Source organism: Gadus macrocephalus, chromosome 10, assembly GCF_031168955.1.
Source record: "Gadus macrocephalus chromosome 10, ASM3116895v1".
NCBI lineage: Eukaryota > Metazoa > Chordata > Actinopteri > Gadiformes > Gadidae > Gadus > Gadus macrocephalus.
The window spans coordinates 9,269,544-9,289,513 of NC_082391.1; the positions used below are offsets into that span (position 1 = coordinate 9,269,544).

The window sequence follows — 19,970 nt, forward strand, 5'->3', positions numbered from 1 at the left end:
GTGGCAGAAACTATAGCAAGAAGAACACCTCTGAACTGATCAAACACGACAGGTCTAAATCACACTGTAGTAACAGATTGAAGGTTAGAACAAACAATCGTAATTCTAAACACTAGGAATTTTAGTTACCAAACTCACCTACAGCCAGATATGACACAACCTACTTGTAAGACAAAATGTGTACCAGGTAGTAGCGGGAGTAAAACCCTATGTGTGACTCGTGGTGGGGAACGGCAGTGATGGCCCCCTTCTCCAAGAGACGGGCCACTTCTGCTGCCAGAGCCGTGCTTGCCGCTGGGTCCCGTAGCTGTATGGGATGGCCCCATCTCAACGTGTGGTCAAACCACGATGGTAGAACGCACTGTTCTTGCCAACACGCATAGCGGTCGGAGAGAGGGCGAGCTGACAGCTGAGGAACGCTGTCCAGGAATAACCCGTATTCCTCGGCCCCTACCGCCTCCACACTGTGTTTGAACCAAGGGGGGCATCCCATGAAAGGGAGGAGGCTCAGCGAGCGTGGTAGACGTTACAGAGCTAGTCGCTGAACAGGCAGCGAGCCGTCTAGCCGCAGCACTCGTGCCGCGCGTTGTCCGCTGGCTGTAACCATAGCGCGCCCGTCTTCTCACCTTCCACAGACTGTAGAAGGGAGGTAAAGGGGATAATGTGGGAAACTAGGAGACTGGTACAAGCATCCGTATCTACGGGCTTGTGTAATGAGTCTCCAGTCCGCCCATGAAGATCAAAGGGACGCCGCTTCTTAGAAACAGGTGAACCAGAGGTTATGTAAACACGCCGTCCGGCCGCCACCCTACAGCCACCGGGCTGGGGGGGGGGAAAGAAGCAGCCTAGAGGAATATCGCTCTTTAGGGAGTATGTACTGCCGTTGGGTCGAACAGTCTTTTTTATCTTTATTTGAGAAAACAGATATTCCAGAAAGTATAGAGAAGAGACCCGCCAGGCGGACTCGTGGAGCTAACGCTATCGTTAGCAGTGACTCCGTCAAGGCAATCCTGTCGGCAGCACCACTTGCGAGGCAGGTTGCGGTCAGTACCCTGCCTCGCAAGTCTTTTTCGGGGGTAGAAACGCTAGTCATAGGTGACTCTGTTACACGTAAAGTTAGGCTACACTCACCAGCGACAGTTATTTGCCTACCCGGGGCCAGGGCTCCCGACATTGAAGCTAAACTTAGGGTGCTAACATGCGGTGAGACCTCATACGGAGTTAGATTAGATGCACCAAACACCGACATTAGCTTCGACAACATTGTAGTTCATGTCGGCACCAACGATGCTAGGACAAGACAAACTGAGGTCACAAAAAGCAACATAGCTAGGCTTTGTGACTTCGCCAGAAAGATGTGTCGGCATCGATTAATTCTCTCTGGCCCTCTACCCGATAAGGGTAATGATGAGCGTTATAGTAGATTATTGTCTCTAAATCGCTGGCTGGCCCTATATAGCTCAGAGCAGGGCTTTTGTTTCATAGATAACTGGCCCTCCCTGTGGGGTCGCCCTGGTGTGCTCATGAGAGACGGCCTACACCCTACTGGGTTAGGCGCCTCAATTATGTCAAAAAACATAGATAGATGTCTTAGTCAGGCGTGACTCATCCACTCACAGCACGCTGGGCTGCAGGAGTTTAGCAAACCTGCTAGCAACATGATAGTTTACGTTGCAGAGTCTAGAATAGCAGATGGGTTAGCTGAACCAGTATCTATTGCACCAATTGTTTCAGAGCGTGTTGGTTTTGTTTCAGAGAGTGTTGTACCTATATGTTCGCTGGTGCGGCCTCGCGCTGTCTCGAGGTGTAAAACCCGCAGGCGAGGGCCGCGACCAGTATGTCCAACTCTGGCGATCCCACTGATCGCCTCAGAGCTGAGTGTTAACCAGACTCCCTCTGAAAATAACCCTGTACCTATATGTACGGTGGTGCGGCCTCGCGCTGTCTCGAGGTGTAAAACCCGCAGACGAGGGCCGCAACCAGTATGTCGAAACCGCGGTATCCCCTTGACCGCTTCAGAGCTGAGTGTTAACCAGACTCCCTCTGAAAATAATAAAAGGGAAGTACTCAGAATAGGGTTCATGAACATAAGGTCGCTTTCATCGAAGGCGCTCTTGGTCCATGATTTAATTATTGATAAAAAGATCGACATACTGGGGCTTTCTGAAACCTGGTTAAAACCAGATGAGTTTCTAGTCTTAAACGAAGCTACTCCACCCCATTACGTTAGCACCCAAGTATCTAGAGAAGTTAAGAAAGGTGGTGGAGTAGCCCTGATATCTAATTCTAAGCTTAATTTAAAGCCAAAGAATAGATATATTTTCAGATCCTTTGAGGTGCTAGCGCTCTGCACCTCAGCTCCTCGAGAAGCAAAACGAGTTCCAGACTCTTTTGTTTTAGCTGTAGTATACCGTCCTCCAGGACCGTATTCAGTTTTCTGACTTTGCAGCTGATCTGGCTACATATTCAGACAATATTTTGCTTATTGGGGATTTCAACATTCACGTGAATAACCCGTCTGATGCCCTCACAAGGGCTTTTCTGTCCATTACAGATACGCTTGGCTTCAAACAGCTTGTCCAGCAACCAACCCACATCGGTGGAAACACGTTGGATCTCGTTCTGACCCGCGGTGTTGACATTTCGCAGCTAGTGGTCTCTTCCTACACCTCAGCTTTATCAGACCACTTTTTGCTCACTTTCCAGGTGGTGGTATCCTGCCCCTGCGACGATCAGCAAGCTACTTTCAGCTGTCGCCGCATCACACCTGCAACCATTACAGCTATGGAAGATAAGTTATCTGGTTCACTTGCACCTCTCTGTAACTATAGTGGTTCTGTGGAGTGCCTTACTGATGAACTCAACATTGCCTTGTCTGTTGCCATTGATTCAGTTGCTCCGTACGTAACTAAAAAACGAACATTGAAAAAACCAGCTCCTTGGTTTAATGCAGAAACTCGCATTTTGAAGCGAAATTGCAGGATCCTTGAACGCAAATGGCGCTCGACTAAACTTGAGGTCTTTCATCTTGCATGGCATAATAGTCTGATCACCTATAAGGGTGCGCTGACTATCGCCAGGAACGCCTACTTTTCTAGAATCATTAATTTGAATAGAAATAATCCTAAATTTCTTTTTGACACGGTGAGGAGTCTCACTCAGAAACAGAATCAGACCGTAGGCTCCTCGATCTTGGCAGGTGAATTCATGGATTTCTTTGAGAATAAGATTCAATCAATTAGAGAGGAAATTGATGCTTACCGGGCGGCTAATCCTACACATCCTGTGGGGCAGGATGGGGTTCTGCCAAGTAGGATGGTGAACTCTGACGCAACTCTTTTGGAGTTTAAGGCGATTTCCTTGGTGGAACTTGAAAGGGTGATAAAGGCCTCAAAGCCAACAACTTGTATGTTGGATCCGCTCCCTTCTAGGGTTCTTAAGGAACTTGTTCCAACGGTGGGGCCTGTTATCCTCTTGCTTATGAATCTTTCGTTTTCAACAGGAATTGTTCCTTCCAATTTCAAGGCTGCGGTGTTAAAACCGCTACTCAAAAAGCCTGGCCTAGATCCTGAATTAGTCAGGAACTATCGGCCTATATCGAATCTGCCCTTCTTGTCTAAAGTACAGGAAAGGATTGTAGCAAAGCAAATTGTTGACTATTTGACGAGGAATAATCTCTTCGAACCTTTCCAGTCGGGGTTCAGGAATTTCCACTCAACTGAAACTGCTATTACAAGAGTTGTAAATGACATCCTTCTTGCTTTGGATAAAAATACAAGCACAATGCTTGTGATGTTGGATCTGAGCGCTGCGTTTGATACGATTGACCATAGCACTCTTCTTCACCGTCTTGAACACTATGTTGGTATCGGGGGTACGGCTCTTGGTTGGCTCGAATCGTACCTCACAGATAGAACCCAATTTGTGCTTCATGAGGGTGCAGAATCGAAGCATTGTAAATTGCGCTTTGGCGTACCACAAGGGTCGGTTCTTGGTCCATTGCTTTTTGCAATTTATATGCTTCCCCTCGGTGACGTTATCCGCGGCTTCGGAATTAGTTTCCATTGCTATGCGGATGACACCCAGCTCTACATTCCTGTAGATTCCGGGGATTCTGCCCAGATTCAGAAGGTTGAGTCCTGTTTGGCTGCTGTGAAGGGCTGGATGTCACAAAACTTCCTACAGCTTAATACTGGGAAGACAGAGCTGATGATTATCGGCTCGAAGCGGGACCGGGAAAAGTTTGAGGATGTCTCTCTGTGGTTGGATGGCTTCGCCATCCCACAGAGTGCATCCGTCAGAAATCTTGGTGTCTTGTTTGACCCTCAACTATGCTTTGATCAGCATATAAGAAGTATAACTAGAATTGCCTTTTTCCATTTGAGAAACATTGCAAGAATCAGATCAATGTTATCTGTAGTGGATGCAGAGACACTGATTCATGCGTTTGTCTCGTCAAGACTGGACTATTGCAATGCACTGTTCTCGGGATTACCGAACTCTACTACAAAGAGTCTACAGCTGGTACACAATGCGGCAGCTAGATTGCTGACCAGAACGAGAAAGTTTGATCATATTACACCTATTCTCGCCTCTTTACATTGGCTACCAATAACTTTCAGATCAGACTTTAAGGTGCTATTGCTAACCTATAAAGCCTTGCATGGACTATCTCCATTGTACCTGAAGGACCTGATCATTCCTTATAGTCCTTCTCGGTCTCTCCGGTCTTCGGGAGCCGGCCTTCTTTCATTGCCGAAGGGTAAAAAGAAATCGGCTGGACAGAGAGCGTTTGCCTATCGAGCCCCCTTTTTATGGAATAGGCTGCCATCAGCGATCAGGGAAGCTGACTCTGTGGAGCTATTCAAAGGGAAGCTCAAAACGCACCTCTACAATCTTGCATTTGGAGTGTGAAATCAACAGATGCGTAGTGAAGACTACTCTGTTTGCTTGTGCTTTTCTTATTACATTATACATTCCCACTATGTACTTTTCCGTTCTAATTCACTATTCTGTCAGTTGTAGCGTGCTGCGGGTGCTGGACTGGATGCCTGGACTCTCCTCATGGATAACCGGCCAGAACCCCATCACCTTTTTAAATATTATGTACATGTATTTACCTGTATGCCAATTGTGGCACCCATTGCACTCCTGACCATCCCTGGAAGAAGGGATCCCCTACACTGCGTTTCTTCTCAAGATTTCTTCCTTGCTGATTCAAGGGAGTTTTTTCTTGCCCGTGTGGGGGCATGGGTAAAGGGGGGTGTCACAAATATTTGGCCTGTTAAGCCCTTTGAGACTGTAATGGTGATTAAGGGCTATACAAATAAAATTGAATTGAATTGAATTGAATTTGGAAAAGAAAAAGGGAGCAAGCCTGCGGAACTTCTGGCTCCGCGGTGCTGCTCTCCCCGGCTGCAGCGGCGGCTGCTGCTGCGGCTGCTGCGGCTGCTGCTGCGTTATCGGGGTAGGGGTTGGAGGCGGCCCCCTGGAGCGCTGGGACCGGCCTGGACCCCGCTTCCTCCCGGCCTGCTGGTCCACCTCGATGTGGTCGTCGTCGACGTCCTCGATGTCCGGAACTCCAGCCCTAAAGATGTCGATGGCCTCAGAGAGGTCCACCGACGGGGAGAAGAAGAGGTGCCTGGAGAGGAGCCCCTCTTCAGGTAGTGCGCGGCAGGCGGCGCAGGAGGCGGGAGCAACCATGGCAGCCGCGGCGTGTTCAGCGCCAAGGCACCTAAAACACGCCAGGTGCCCGTCATCCGGTGCCAGGGAAGCGGGACAGGAGGCGCACTGAGGCCCTGAAAAGGCCCCCCTAGCTCTTATAGATGCGCTCTCCAGTGGCCCTGAAAAGGACCGTTGGTCCGTCGCCTCGCCCAAGCCGCTGCCACCGGTTTGAAGGCTGGAAGTCATTCTTCTTTTTCGTAGATCAGTACAATTGCTGAAAGAAAAGGGAGGATGAGCGGCGGTATGCGCCGCCTTAAATACACGGTACCGTGGGAAATGTAGGCGGTGCCCACGTTGATTGGTGCATAGTTGAAATTTTCAGTGCGTGCGAGCACACGCACGGGACAAGCCCATAAGGCGAAGCCTAGACGGTGTAGCCTACATGAAATATAATGAAATCAGTTTTTCCACTTTTATGTCATAGCCTACGCATTTGTGAGGGACGTTTCCTGAACGCTCTGATGGTGCTTTCACATCGCTGGAAATGATGGGGAAAACATTTTCGCGACGTCGGAAAGTTTGCTTGAACGACACCTCACAACGCTGTTATAATTCTACTTCCGTTCGGCAACTCGGGCCAAATTTGGATAACAGAGTTGCCCAGTTGTTGACGTATGGTTTACTAGTGACACGCATGAAAGTTTTGCTCAATATGAAAGAATCAACCTTCATATCACATAGCTTACTTTACTATTGATTGACGTTGTAACGTCTGTGGCATGATTATGCTTAGTTTTAAACGTTGTTTACTGGTAAACCAGCTCTAGATAAGGGCAAGTGCTGCCTTCCATACAGTGGCAATACTGTATGTGCTTCTCATAAATTAAAGCAAAAGGATAGTAGGTGATAGGCATCAAGGAAATAGAGGCATGCAAACTTGAAACTGATCCTACTAAGTTCTGTTTAGTTCTGACTGAAAAAAAAACCCTGCTGTGAAGAACTCTTAGATTCCCAACCGGCTGTTTCCCAAGTGCACATGAACTGGTCGCTGTCGGGAACACGCGCAAGCGTAACTGTGCGTTCACACCAAACGCGATGGGGCGACAGGATCCCATACAAAGTCAACGTATAGACGTGTATCGGGCGAATTTTTCGCGAGAGAAAAACCGGCGTTTTTGATTTGTCGTGCCACACTTTCGCCGTGCACAGGCGAGCGCGTTCACGAGGATTTGTGGCGCAAGAAATTCGCTCGAGTTGAAATCTTTCAACTTTGACACGAATTTCGCGTGATGACAGCCAATCAGCGTTCAACAGTGTGGCCACTGAGTCACATGTGTAACGTAACAGCCAATAGGCGTTCAACCGTCAAACTCAGTGCAGTGCAGTCCGGGGTGAACTGCAGCATGGAGGAGAAAGTGAATGTTGCCGTTTGCGACTCCCGGAGCTCTATATATAATTGGGTATATATATAATAGTATATGATATAATATTTGTTTATATAATATCACGGCCAAAAGCTATGTGCGCCTCCGGATGGCCGTAGCGCGGGGAGCTCTCATAGGGATTGCGCTTCTCTGGGGGTTTTTACCGGCGTTGCTATGTTTCCTGTCTTGTTTGTTCCAACGGTTTATTAGGTAGGCCTATCCAAAAATTCTTCCGTGTTCTATTCAATACTTCATTCACTGCTTCTTCCGTGTTCATTACAATTTTATGAATATACTGCGTCGGGTCCGCCAACGTCTCTCCCTCTTCCACAAAAGGTAAGGACATGCAATGGTGGTTATCTTGTTGTGGCGCGACAAATTCAACAAAACTTGCACAGCGACAGATTATGATGTGAGGCGCAACAAAACTTCGGCGACAACGCGAACGGGCGACAAATTTCGCGTTTAGTGTGAACGCACAGTGAGCGTCATCACTGGCGAGCCGTCTCGCTGTCACCAGGAGTGTGAACGCGCCTTTTATTCGGAAGAAGGGAAGGTTTACGTAAATACACGCAAATACAAAAGAGCTTCCGAACCTCCGAGCTGTTTTGAAGGCGACAAGAGTTGCCCAGTTGGTGACGTATGGTTTACTAGTGACGCGCATGAATAGGAGGAACATGAACGTTTATATATCAATATAAAAGTATCAACCATCATATCACATACTTTACTATTGATTGACGTTGTTACCATCTGTTGGCATCGACTTTGCTCAGTTTTAAACGTTGTGTAGGCTACTGGTAAACCAGCTCTAGTTAAGGGGAAGTGTTGCCTTCCACAGTGGCAATACTATGTGCTTCTCATAAATAAAAGCAAAAGGATGGAAGGTGATAGGCATCAAGGAAATAAAGGCATGCAATCTTGAAACTGTTTCGGCTAAGTTCTGTTTAGCTCTGACTGGTTCTATCGGATAAAAATAAAATACCTGCTGTGAAGAACTTTTAGATTCCCAACCGGCTGTTTCCCAAGTACACATGAACGATCGCTGTTGGGAACACGCGTCATCACTGGTGAGCTGTCTCGTTACCACCAAGAGAGTGAACGCGCCTTAAAAAACAGACGCCTGGGCTTACAGACGTCATATTTTTACGTTGGACGATTTGCTGCAATGCCTACTGCCAGCCAGCAATTAATGTGTTCCAAAGCATACATTTGACATGTTGTAGTGTGCGCTCCATGGTGGATAAATATTGCTATTTATTGTGTTTATTTATTCATGACTGGGAACTGCAAACTGAATTGTCCACATCTTACAAATATTCTTTGCACTTTTAGACTGTACACAACGTGCAAGGAATAATAGAAATACATGCACTTATTCGTCCAGGCGTCATTACTTGTTTACGTAATTAATAATAATAAATGTAATTCCATTACTTTTTTACTTCTGCTTGGCACAAGTCTTTGAATTCATGCGTCTGTTTTTCACTCCTGGAGAAGTAATATTATGTCCGTTTTTATGTCCGGGAGAAATGCTGGTCGTTGCCACGATACAACCCAGACCAGCATAGCTCAAATGTCTTATGCAGCCATGATATAGGCTATTACTATTTCGATCACATCTGAAAAGAAATGGGTGACACTGTCTGCAACTCTTCAAATTATTCTCTGTGGAGAGGCATCTGGAGAGCACAAGCCTCTGCAAAGTTAATCATTCCTATTGCGTGCATGAGTCGCGTATCTTCTCAATAAATAATTCAGATAACTTTATTTATCCCAGAAGTGGACAATTCAGTTTTCAGTTCACAGTCATGAATAAATTAACAAATAAAAGCAATATAGCATTTTACATCCACCATTGGGCCAATCCTGCAACATGTCAAAAGTATGCTTTGTAACACATGAATTGCTGGCTGGCAGCAGGCATTGCAGCAAATCGACAAGGCGTCATTTTTTTACTTCTGACATTATACGCAAAGTTTTTACACGTGGCACACGTAAAAATATGACGTCTGTAAGCCCAGGAGTCAGTTTTTTTTACTCCAGAAGGAGAAGTAATATAGGCGTGGTGGAGGCGTTATTTTGACAGACGCTTTGGCCCTGTTGGCGTGCCATAGGCTAGATCGTGTGACGTCACACGCTTTACACACTACATAACACACACATACTGATTATTATATTCCATCTCTACCAAGTCCGTTGCGCTTGAGCTCACTAAATTCTACGCACTGCACCTCCCAGTCAATATAAGGTCTAATGAAATGTGACCGCATAGCCACTAGATGCCGCTCCATTACTGGGAGGGACTCATTTATTAAGGCTGTCGCTCCAGAGAGCTGACCTAACATAAAGGATGTATCCAGAACTTGATAATTATCTTTCAATAATAGTCTCACTGGCACTAAAACTATTTTTGTAAAATGTGTCTGTTTGCTGAATACAAATGACAAAAAAATAGATCATTAGGCCTCCTATGCCTTATCCAGATTCATCAATGATGTGTTTCCCTCAAATCCCCCAATTAAATGGATTTAGGAAGGATACAATCATTTAATACAAAAATGTGCCATTTTTGAAGTAACGTTGCTGCTTTCAGTCGTAGCCCATTGCAAACGTTGGTGTAAAAATGTACACATTAAAGTTGGGTAAATAGTTTATATTAAGGTGATTTATTGAAAACTGTTCTGGGTGATCAACACTTCGATTTGTCTCTGTCTATGCATATGGTCTAAACTTGCGTAAACATCTCGCCCCAGAGTTCTCCTAGTGAATCTCTAGGAAGGCCTTCATCATATCGAGGGGTCAGGCCCCCCCATCACCCCCTTGCTCCATAGCCCTACCCCGACAGGCTCTTTCAGAATGTAGGCCTCTAGGAAACAACAGACCCGTGCTTTGTGTCAAATTGTCTTCTGATTGAATAATTAGTAGGCTAATAGGATGTGCATTTACATTTGAATAAAATAACGGTTTGGGTTTTCTTTTTTCCGGTTTAGCAGAACAGCTTGTTTAGCAAAGTGAAACAATAATTTATGTTTACATTTTTTATTAATTAATAGTTCTTCAGTTCTTAATAACCAACACAAAGGAAAGACAATTTTTCCAAGCCTTTTTTTATTCAAAGAAAAAATGTGATCCATTGTTTATACTTGCAACAAGGAGCACAATAAGTATATGTAAGATATTTTCTCTAGTAAAAACATCATCCTGCCCATAGCTCCACAGAGCATATATGGTGCTTTTAAAAGGCTGCTAAGCCCCGCCCCCAAGAACAGTATTTCCAGGAATCCCGCTTTCATGTTCAACAAGGGATTCCTGGGAAAACTGGACCCCGGGAGAAAGGGGAACAAGATCTTATTGAAAGCTTCATTTTCTGGCCACCTTATAATGGGAACACTTAATACAGATTTGACCGTAAACATTTGCTACTTTAGACATACGTGGTTCTTCCTAATTTTACGTCCTCCGGTACAGTGGTGTCTGATACGTCCTCTTCAGCAGGCAGCTGGCTCAGTCCTCTGTCCCGAGCTACAGTGCTTCATCTCAGACTACCAGCTGACCAGAGATGCAGCACTGCACCATGGGCCAGAGGTATGGACCTGGGGTATTGACCTGAGATATCCATGGACCTGATGTATCCATGGACCTGGGGTATGGACCTGAGACATCCATGGACCTGAGGTATCCATGAACCTGAGGTTTGGACCTGGGGTATGGACCTGGGGTACTGACCTGAGGTATAGACCTGAGGTATGGAACTGAGGTATCCAAGGACCTGAGGTATGGACCTGAGGTATCTATGGATCTGCTTCGCAGCCAACTGACCACATGTGTGATGTGAACAATCATGCTTTAGCAACCAACCTTATCTTCTAATAACATCTTCCTTTGGCATCCGATTAAAAAAAAAAAAAACTCATTAAGAAATCCATTAGAGTCTGCTAATTTTGATTGTTTTGTTCAATAAAGTTTGACTCTATTTGCTTGTAAATTGCATGAAAATTTTAACACAACCGAACTTAACAACAAATGTGTGTTTTGTTCACATTAAACAAACTATTTTAAAAAAGCCACAAGAAACATGATGGCAGTAAAGAGGAACGATTGTAATGTAATTTCATACCCTGCATACGTAGAGATAATATTGTCTGTGATAACACACATTGCTGAACAGGTGCAAACAGGAAATTTTGATTATTTATATCCTTTGGGATAACACCACAAACATTTCCTCTCTCTTCCTTTGCCATGAATCAATTGTGTGTTTGATTACATAGAAGAGAAAACAGCAAAACCCTTTATGACACGTTCTTAGTGCATGGTTATTTCAATCTTCAAACATGTAAGCAAACAGACAACCTTGTTTCTACTTACTTTAATAAAAAATCATGCTGTGTCTGAAAGTTATAATTGGAGGGGTCATCCCTTTATTATCCATGCCCTCCCTGCTCCGTAACATCTGAAAAAAACCTCCCTGAATCACAAGAAGATAGACGGTTTAATTCCCTAACTCCCTGAATCACAAGGAGATGGACGGTTCAACTAGCTGAATCACAAGGAGATGGACGGTTAAACTCCCTGAATCACAAGGAGATGGATGGTTCAACTCCCTGGATTCCAAGGAAATGGATGGTTCAACTCCCTGGATCACAAAGAGATGGACGGTTCAACTCTCTTGATCACAAGGAGATGGAGGGTTCAACTCCCTGCCGCCATGAGCTTTGACATCTGCAACAGAAGACGCAGATAATTTGTATAAATCATGAATTATAAAAAAGTAGCTTAAGAAAATGGAAAGCATCCTAATTTGATTTGAACGAACAAAGAAGATGGAAGCAGAAGAAGAGAGGGATCCAGTGAGAAGAGTCCTTCAGGGGAGCTCTGTCCCCTCCTACCTTTCCATAAAAGGACATTTGTATTTTGGGACTGCAGAAAGGCCTTTGAATAAACATTCCCCCTCTTGGCCTGCGATGGCTCCAAGTGATAGTTTTTCACTTCCTCCCCGATGCAGAATGCCTTCCTCACCCTCTCCCTCTCTCTTCCATCTCCCCCACCTCTTCTCGCTCACTACACACATTCCCTTTTCTAGTCACAGAGTCTGCAGACAGACATAAAAGGAAATGCATAGAAAGAGGGAGGGCGAGCTGGAGAGACGGGGGAGAGAGGGAGAGAACACATACTTCTTATGAATTTCAAAGCGTGATCTTTTTCCTGTCTTCCTCTCCTTTGTTTAAGCAAGTCTATATTTAGCCCACAGAAAGACACATTGCACATATATACCTTAAATATTTTGAAAGATCTCAAATGTGATTTTAATAGTAAATGGTTTCTGCAGTGTTCAGCAGGTTTAAAGGGGCCGGCTTACTACTGCTTATTACTGCTTATAACTTCTGTTACAGAAAAGAAAAAAGTGAAACAAAGGCAGCTACACAATGTCAACCTGTCTATATTTCCAGCAGTATCTAATGTATGTCTATAGTATGGACAGAGCTAGAGTTAGCCATCCAGCTGAAACATTTCCTAATATGGCCATGTTAACCCTCTGCCGCCCCCGCCGCCGCCCCGCCCCCCATAACTCGCCCCTAGCCCCCCTCCCACAAACACAACCACACACACACACACACACACACACACACACACACACACACACACACACACACACACACACACACACACACACACACACACACACACACAGTTAACTTCTTATTGTGCCTCTAAAAACAATCCTTTCTCTCCTTTTACAAATTATCTTCAGCCTAAACAAATTAATAAATCAAACTGCTGTTGTAACAATTGTTCCTGGTTGAATCCATCCAGTGTGTCTGTGTGTGTGCATTTCTGCATGTGTGTTTAGGGTCACAAGAAGTTATGTGAAAGTCCCCTTTCCCCTCGCACCCTCAAGACTTCTGACTTCATAAACAAACAGATCAGTCCTCTCTTCCTGCCTTTCCTCTCTTCTATTATTCCTAAACATTTAGTTTGGTCATAAACATATTTGTTGTCACTCAATGTCAAGGCCAAAGAGTAATTCAATTTGCTTCCGGAAAGTGCAAGAGGTTCATAGTTAATGAATCAAATCATTACTTAACTTACTAAACTGTATACACAACAGATCATATTCCAGACATATGGACAAAGTGTATATACCATTACAGTGGGGATTGCATTAACAATATTACCATGATACTGACATTACATTTTTGTTTGTCTTTTTTTTAAATTACATTGAAAAAGTAACAGGCTGTCAATTACAAACACATTAAGAAAATATAAGTATTGAGTGAAAATACATATTATAAGATGAATTATTACATGAACAGATTTTTTCCAGATTCGGTATATTGGTATATTGGTATATTGTATAGTATGAGATTATATGGAGATCCTGCCAATCCATGGTAGGAAACCTCTTCATTATAACCAACTGGACCAGATGTTGATGAGCTCTTACCTGTGCTCTCTCTCTCCCAGTGCGGCTCTCCTCCACCACTTTGTCCGAAGGCCTTTAAAGAAACAGCAAGGTTAGAATGGATCAGGTTGTATACATGAGCGCATTGCTTTTTCAGCTGTACCCTAATGGTTCTGGAGGTTCCCCTTAGTGGACTTGTTGTATTGAACCGCCTCTAGCAGACCCTATGGGAGCCCAACGCATTGCGCTGCACTAAGCATATTTCACTAAGCAAGTGCATGAACGTTGCAAACCACTTTGTTTGGTCATATTTTCAGGGTTATTTCAACCGAAACAATTCAGAAAAACCTTTTCCTTTTAACATTTTAACAAAACAAAGATATTCTGATGACAATGTATATCTATTTTGATCAATCCCTTGAAGTGGTGATGGGCTTTCCGTACCTCAGTGGTTCTGTTCCTCCTGTTGTCGGCTCGGGGTCTGGGGGTCACTGGCTGCCCGCAGCGCCCCCCCCCCCCCTCCTCGTCCCCTCCGTCTCCCCAGGTTCAGCTCACCAAGGCTGAACAAGTGTCCTGATGCCCAGACCACGGCTGGCTCTCCCTCTGCCTCCCATCTCCAACTCACTACCTTCTCAAGTCATTTATGAAGCGCCCTGCCAAGGAACCATTTCTACCGCACCTTATATGGTAACATGGGGATGGGCTTAGTGGGACCCGACCGAACCCCCACCAGCTCCGATTGGTTATTATCGTGGGACTCCCTTGACCTGGGCCCTGTGTAAATGTCTGGGAAGTTTGTGTTTGTATGTGTATGTGTATGTGGTGTGGTGTGGTGTGTGTGTGTGTGTGTGTGTGTGTGTGTGTGTGTGTGTGTGTGTGTGTGTGTGTGTGTGTGTGTGTGTGTGTGTTGTGGCGGGCAGTAGAGAAATGGATGAGTGGGAGAGAAGGAATGATGGAAAAGGAAACCACAAAAATCACCAAGAGCGGTCGAGAAACAGCTGAGAGTAAAGAGGAAGAACCAATGAGCTGACCTGAGAGGTAATAAGGCATTAGATTTAAAATGGGAGATAAAGGAGAAGGCAACAGGAACCAACGGCAGTGGGCGGAGCGGAGAAGGGGATTGTTCCTTTAATGAAAAGGGAGGGAAAATCTTTTGACAATTTCTTCTAAATTTGGACTTTTCTGGAGTAGTGGCGACTGGTCTGCCTCCTGAAGCGCCAGCTGGGATCCATTAACCCGTCCTCTGGTAGTGTGTGAACGGTCAAACAGCACTTCAATAAAGACTCCTCCTCTCCGCGTCCATCCTGCATACACACACACACACACACACAGGGCCTTTATAACAAGTTATTATAACAAGTTATAACAAGTGTTGGACTTTATTGACTGCTGCTCGGTGTCTCCTGTGACCGATGCAGGTTTATCTGCTCTGCCAGAGAACTATCAGGCCTTCTGTGAATGGTTGGGTGTGGAGGGACGGGGTGAGCTGAACGGCCCTTCTTGGGATGAATAAAGACATCTGAATCTGGATCTGTAACACTTTTTGTCCCATATGGAAAGTGTAAGGGATGAAGATAGATTTGAATAAAAACAGAAATGAAGATACAGAATAAAGAATAACCGGGCAATATGTAAAATTGGAAAAGGTAAATACATAAAACACTGGATGCATGTGAGCAGACATACAGAACACGCTAGAATCAACTCTGTGTTATTGAGACACTGTCCTCAAGATTTGGAGATTATTTTAAATGTTATTTACAGCAAGAGAAAGTACCACATTATTGAGCATCAGCTCATACAAAGAGGCAAATGACGATGAGCTAAAGTTGAATGTTTTGTGTATGAATGAATGAATCAGAGCGGGAAGCTTCACAGTCTGATTATGTGATGCTATTGGTCAGCGAATAAAGCTACAATAACCATATGAAATGCTATGCAGGCTTGATGAACACTTTTGTCATTTTGCAGATGTTTTTTTCAGATACACTCTTTGTATAGTTCAGTCATCAACACCTGGTTATAATCTGTCCAAATGCGGCTGATTATTTTAAGTTCATACAGAAGAATACCATTATTTCGCTATAAAGGCCAAGTTAAAAAGACAGTGAACTGTGTCAAAACAGTTAAGGAAGGACCCTGATGCCATTTTAAGTATTTTTAAATAGTGGGGGAATATCTTTTTCAAATGCGTAATGCAAATGTACAGTATGTATTGCCTTTATCTTTATGAATCAATTCAACCTTTAGTAGCAGTCCCTGGTACAGTATTGGCCAGTGATATTTTCCAATTTTGTTGGCGACAAAGAGAGAAGTTAAGAGTCACGGCAGCGAAAGATGCATTAGTACATCCCTGCTCTTTCTTCCTCAGTGTTGCTCTCCGCTTTTGTCTTAATAAGGCAATGTTTATAGAGCCGCAGTGTTTACTGCTGCCAAGAGCAGGCTGAGAGATAGCAGTCAAGCATGGGCTAATATACACATGGAACCGTCTAGACAATGGCTGTACGTTACTCTAGACCTACTCTATATTAGGGATTCACTTGATATCAGTGTGGAATTCATTCCTGCGCACACATTCAACTATCACTTCCAAAAGACTAGATCACTAGAATAGAGGGGTAGTAAACTTCAGGGGTAAATTAAGCATTGAAACAGAATGAGGTCATAGGGGAGAGAGAGATATTATTAATAACTGCACATTGCAGGAGCCAACTCGTCGTATGCACAATATTTGGTGAGCCTGTGCCTGGGCCACTTTGAAGAGGATTTGGAAGTGATAACACCTGCGACAGTAGTCATTTGAAACTGTGACGGAATTGTTTAGCTATCAACGCAAAACTTTACACATTACCAAAGGGCGATATCTCGATGGCCTACTATGGATCCCTGGGGTTCTTTGACTTGTGATTGGTTGAATAATGCAGGTCATTTGAACAATCGTATTTGCACTTATCATGCCATTTTGAACACCCTATATAAATAAAAATATATACTTGGACATGATTACCCAGCATGTGTACCCCATTATGGGTCATTTGAGGTTGGTTTACAGTTTTCTCCAAAACTTTCAACATCATGGATCCGAGTAAAAAGATTCAGCATGGCCAAACAGTACCAGATACCAAGTTTCAGGTATCTGGTAATTGTTTGGGGTTCAGGTTTGGAGTGGTTGATTTTTTTTGCCCAATTCCCTTTGAATATAAAATAATAATAATAAAATACAGGTCTGCAATGTTTGGCCTCTCAAAGTACCCTCTGCACCGAAACTTGCACCCTGAATTATACGTGCAGTGGGAGAGAAAGTACTTCAAGCTGCGTTCACACCAAAAGACACATTTATCGCCCAAGTTCTGTCTGATGTAAATTATTAGTCTATTCTATTTCTGATGACATGTTTCAAGCTAACCACAGTTATGAATGGTTTCTTCAACGCATAATGGACAACACCATATAAGGTTTTAATGATTTTATAGATAAGTTAAAGTACCATGCACCCCGTTTACAGTGGATGTATCGCAATGGCGAGGCGCACACAACCTTTTGCCGTGTACTGTAAATATTCTAGAACACTCCGGGTGCTCCGGCGTGAGTCCTGGAGCTCAATATCTAAATAATATCATATTATACATAGATATCTATATCATATAATATATATTATCACGTCCAAAAGCTGTGTGAGCCCCCAGACGATATTATGAATCTCAAACGACTGTGTCGGGTTCTCAGACGTCTCTGGTTCTTCCACTTCCACATCAATCTGAAGTAGACTGAACCACGACATGGAGAAGAAAGGGATTGTTGCCCGCGTTTGTCTCCCACCGGAGCCTCACTGACGTGGGACGACCTCCTCGGCAGCGGTCAGCGCTTAGGCACCACCGCCTCCTACAGCACCAAGGCGTTGGTCCCTCGACAGCGGGAAGCGGGGCTCAAGCGGGAAACATTTGCGGGCAACAGTCCCTTTCTCCTCCATTTCGTGGTTCATGTACTTCAGGGAATCAAAGCCAAAGTTCCTTTCCCCCCAATTCCTTCTCAACCATGGCTGAGATAACTCCCACTACGAGTTTCGTTGTGTAAATACCAGAGACGAGAGTCCAACGTGTTATGTGCCATAACACCAACAGCAGAACGGTTAAACAAATAACAAAGAAGTGTACAACACTTGCGTTACACTGTGTGTAATCACACACACACACACACACACACACACACACACACACACACACACACACACACACACACACACACACACACACACACACACACACACACACACACACACACGGCCAGGGCCGGGCCGCGCTAGGCATAGGCGAAGTAGGCGGTTCCCTAGGGCAGCAAATGCATTGGGGGCGACAAAAGCGTCAGGGGCGCCCCCTGGTGGCGGCCTTAATTAATTAATTAATTAATAAATTTTAATGAAACAAGCAAACTAAAACATGCTGTCCAAACACGTTTCGAAATGGAACGGAGAATAGGGGGAAGGGGCGAACAGATATTGAATTGTTATTGAAACAATCACTGAAGCTCGCTAGTCTTGGAGTTACCGCTAATCAAACAATAATTCCCATAATGCGCACGGCTGAGCGGGTGCCTCAGTGGCGGACTCAGACTGTTTGAAGGGCAGGGGCGAAAAAATAAAAAGGGCACATTCTGGAAAACATGGGGCCCCACCAACGGACACAGTGGCTTTTCTAACTTGATGGTGTTTTGATCCATTTGATCATCGTGTTTTGATTCATTTGATCATCATGGTCTCCGTCATCAGAGAATTCAGCTTCAAATGAAGGCCTTGAATCAATCTGGAAGCCAGTGGACAAATAGAGGTTAGCCTAGCTGTAGGGAATTACTTCGACAAGTGTCGCTCTTATTCCAGTTTTTCTTACCTCCTCGGTCGAACTTGCTGGCCGTTCCTCTGTTCTCAATTTACTTCTGTACCATCTTGTAGTTTTTGGCACAGGTATAGAAAAATCGGACAAATATCGTTTATAATTTCCTGACATTTTGCAGTTGGACGACTGTCAATGCAGACAAATTTTAACTGAAAACACCAACTGAACAACTGAAAAAGATAACTGTAAACCCACGAGCATCTCACGCGCTGTAAATACGGTTGTAAACATATGCTACGCATTCGCAGCGCGTGAGACGTCCGTTGAATATTTGACAGTCGAGTCGTGAGTTTTAGTCGTGAGTTTGCTACGGAAAAATAAAGAAAATGGCAAAATATGCACTATTTGACTTTCCGGATGAAGGGGCTGTGGACATAGGCGAAATATCATGGGTGGTAGGGGAAGTAAAAGATCCTTTTGTAATGTATAAAGTTAATTGGCCAAACAAGGGAAGGATTGTTTCATGTCCAGGACGGATTATATCAGTCAGTAAGTAACACAAGTTTTTTTCTCCTTTGACTATGTTTATATAAAATATGTGCATAACTACATACATATGGTAATATTTCAAGTATCACGGTCAACGTTTTGTCGTGGCAATTTCTGTATCAGATATTGCGTCTAAGCAGATGAGATATTTAGATGCAAAAAAGCACACAATACTGTTGACAATTAATGATTATATATATTTCTAATAAAAGTACGAACAAAGATACATCACAACATGCATCAACAAACAACATAACAGGCATACATTACAATAATCTGAGGCCTCAGATGGGAGCTCCTCTTTGCGTGTTACTTCATTCTCTGAAGGTACGCTCAGACAAGTCCACTGAGTCTTCCAATCAATGAGTTCTTATTCACTTCGTTTGGGTCCTGAAGGGGGTGGTCCCCCAATACTAAAAGTCTTTGTTCACCAGATTGTTATCTTTACAGTTGAAGCTCCCCCCCCCGAGGCTAAGGTGGGGTCGGCGGCCGTGCCATGTAACTCTCTGACTTTGTTTACGCTAGCCAGAGTGTCGGAACAGGCCCATACTTCAAAGCATTGCTTGGGAGATGACACACGAGAAGATAGGAACAGGCAGGCAATAAAATGCATCACACGACTCTCGTGTGATGCATGGGGGGGGTCCCAGGGGTCTCATTTATAAAACTGCGTGGGATCGCTAGTAAAAGTGTACGTACGCCCAAAAGCCAAGTTGTGCGTGCGCCAAAAAATATTCAGATTTATAAAACCCTGCGTACGCACACCGTACGCAATCTTTTCTTTATAAATCACAGACTGCCTACAAGTGTGCGCAGCTGAATCAGCTTCACGTTCCGCCCTGTACACGCCCATTTTTAACCATAAATGGTCAATGCAAATGACATCATGAATTCGATCTGCATATTAAACAGACTCAGATGCAAGTATTATGTCTTGTCGGAAACAATGGCAGAAGTACTGAAAAAAGCAAAAAAGCGAAATTTCACGGAGGTTGAAGTGGAGACACTTGTGGGTGAGATGGAGGCCCGAAAAGTAGTTTTGTTCGGCGGTCACGGGATTGGGATCGCCAACAACAAAAAGCAGAGTGTGTGGCA

At 44.4% G+C, this 19,970-nt stretch overlaps 1 protein-coding gene and 1 long non-coding RNA gene across 3 annotated transcripts in view; both read right to left on the reverse strand.

Annotated features, from left to right (window-relative positions):
- The window catches only part of uvssa (UV-stimulated scaffold protein A), a 483,727-nt gene that overhangs the window by 220,105 nt on the left and 243,652 nt on the right, over positions 1–19,970 (reverse strand). The window lies entirely within an intron of this gene.
- LOC132465644 (uncharacterized) lies at positions 10,183–14,200 on the reverse strand. Of its 2 annotated transcripts, XR_009527655.1 has the most exons (4): positions 13,942–14,200; positions 13,540–13,591; positions 10,861–11,813; positions 10,183–10,761 (listed from the first exon to the last, which is right to left on the reverse strand). It is a non-coding gene; the product is annotated as an uncharacterized LOC132465644 (long non-coding RNA). The 2 variants fall into 2 exon arrangements; XR_009527654.1 differs by having other exon boundaries at positions 10,183–11,813; positions 13,942–14,120.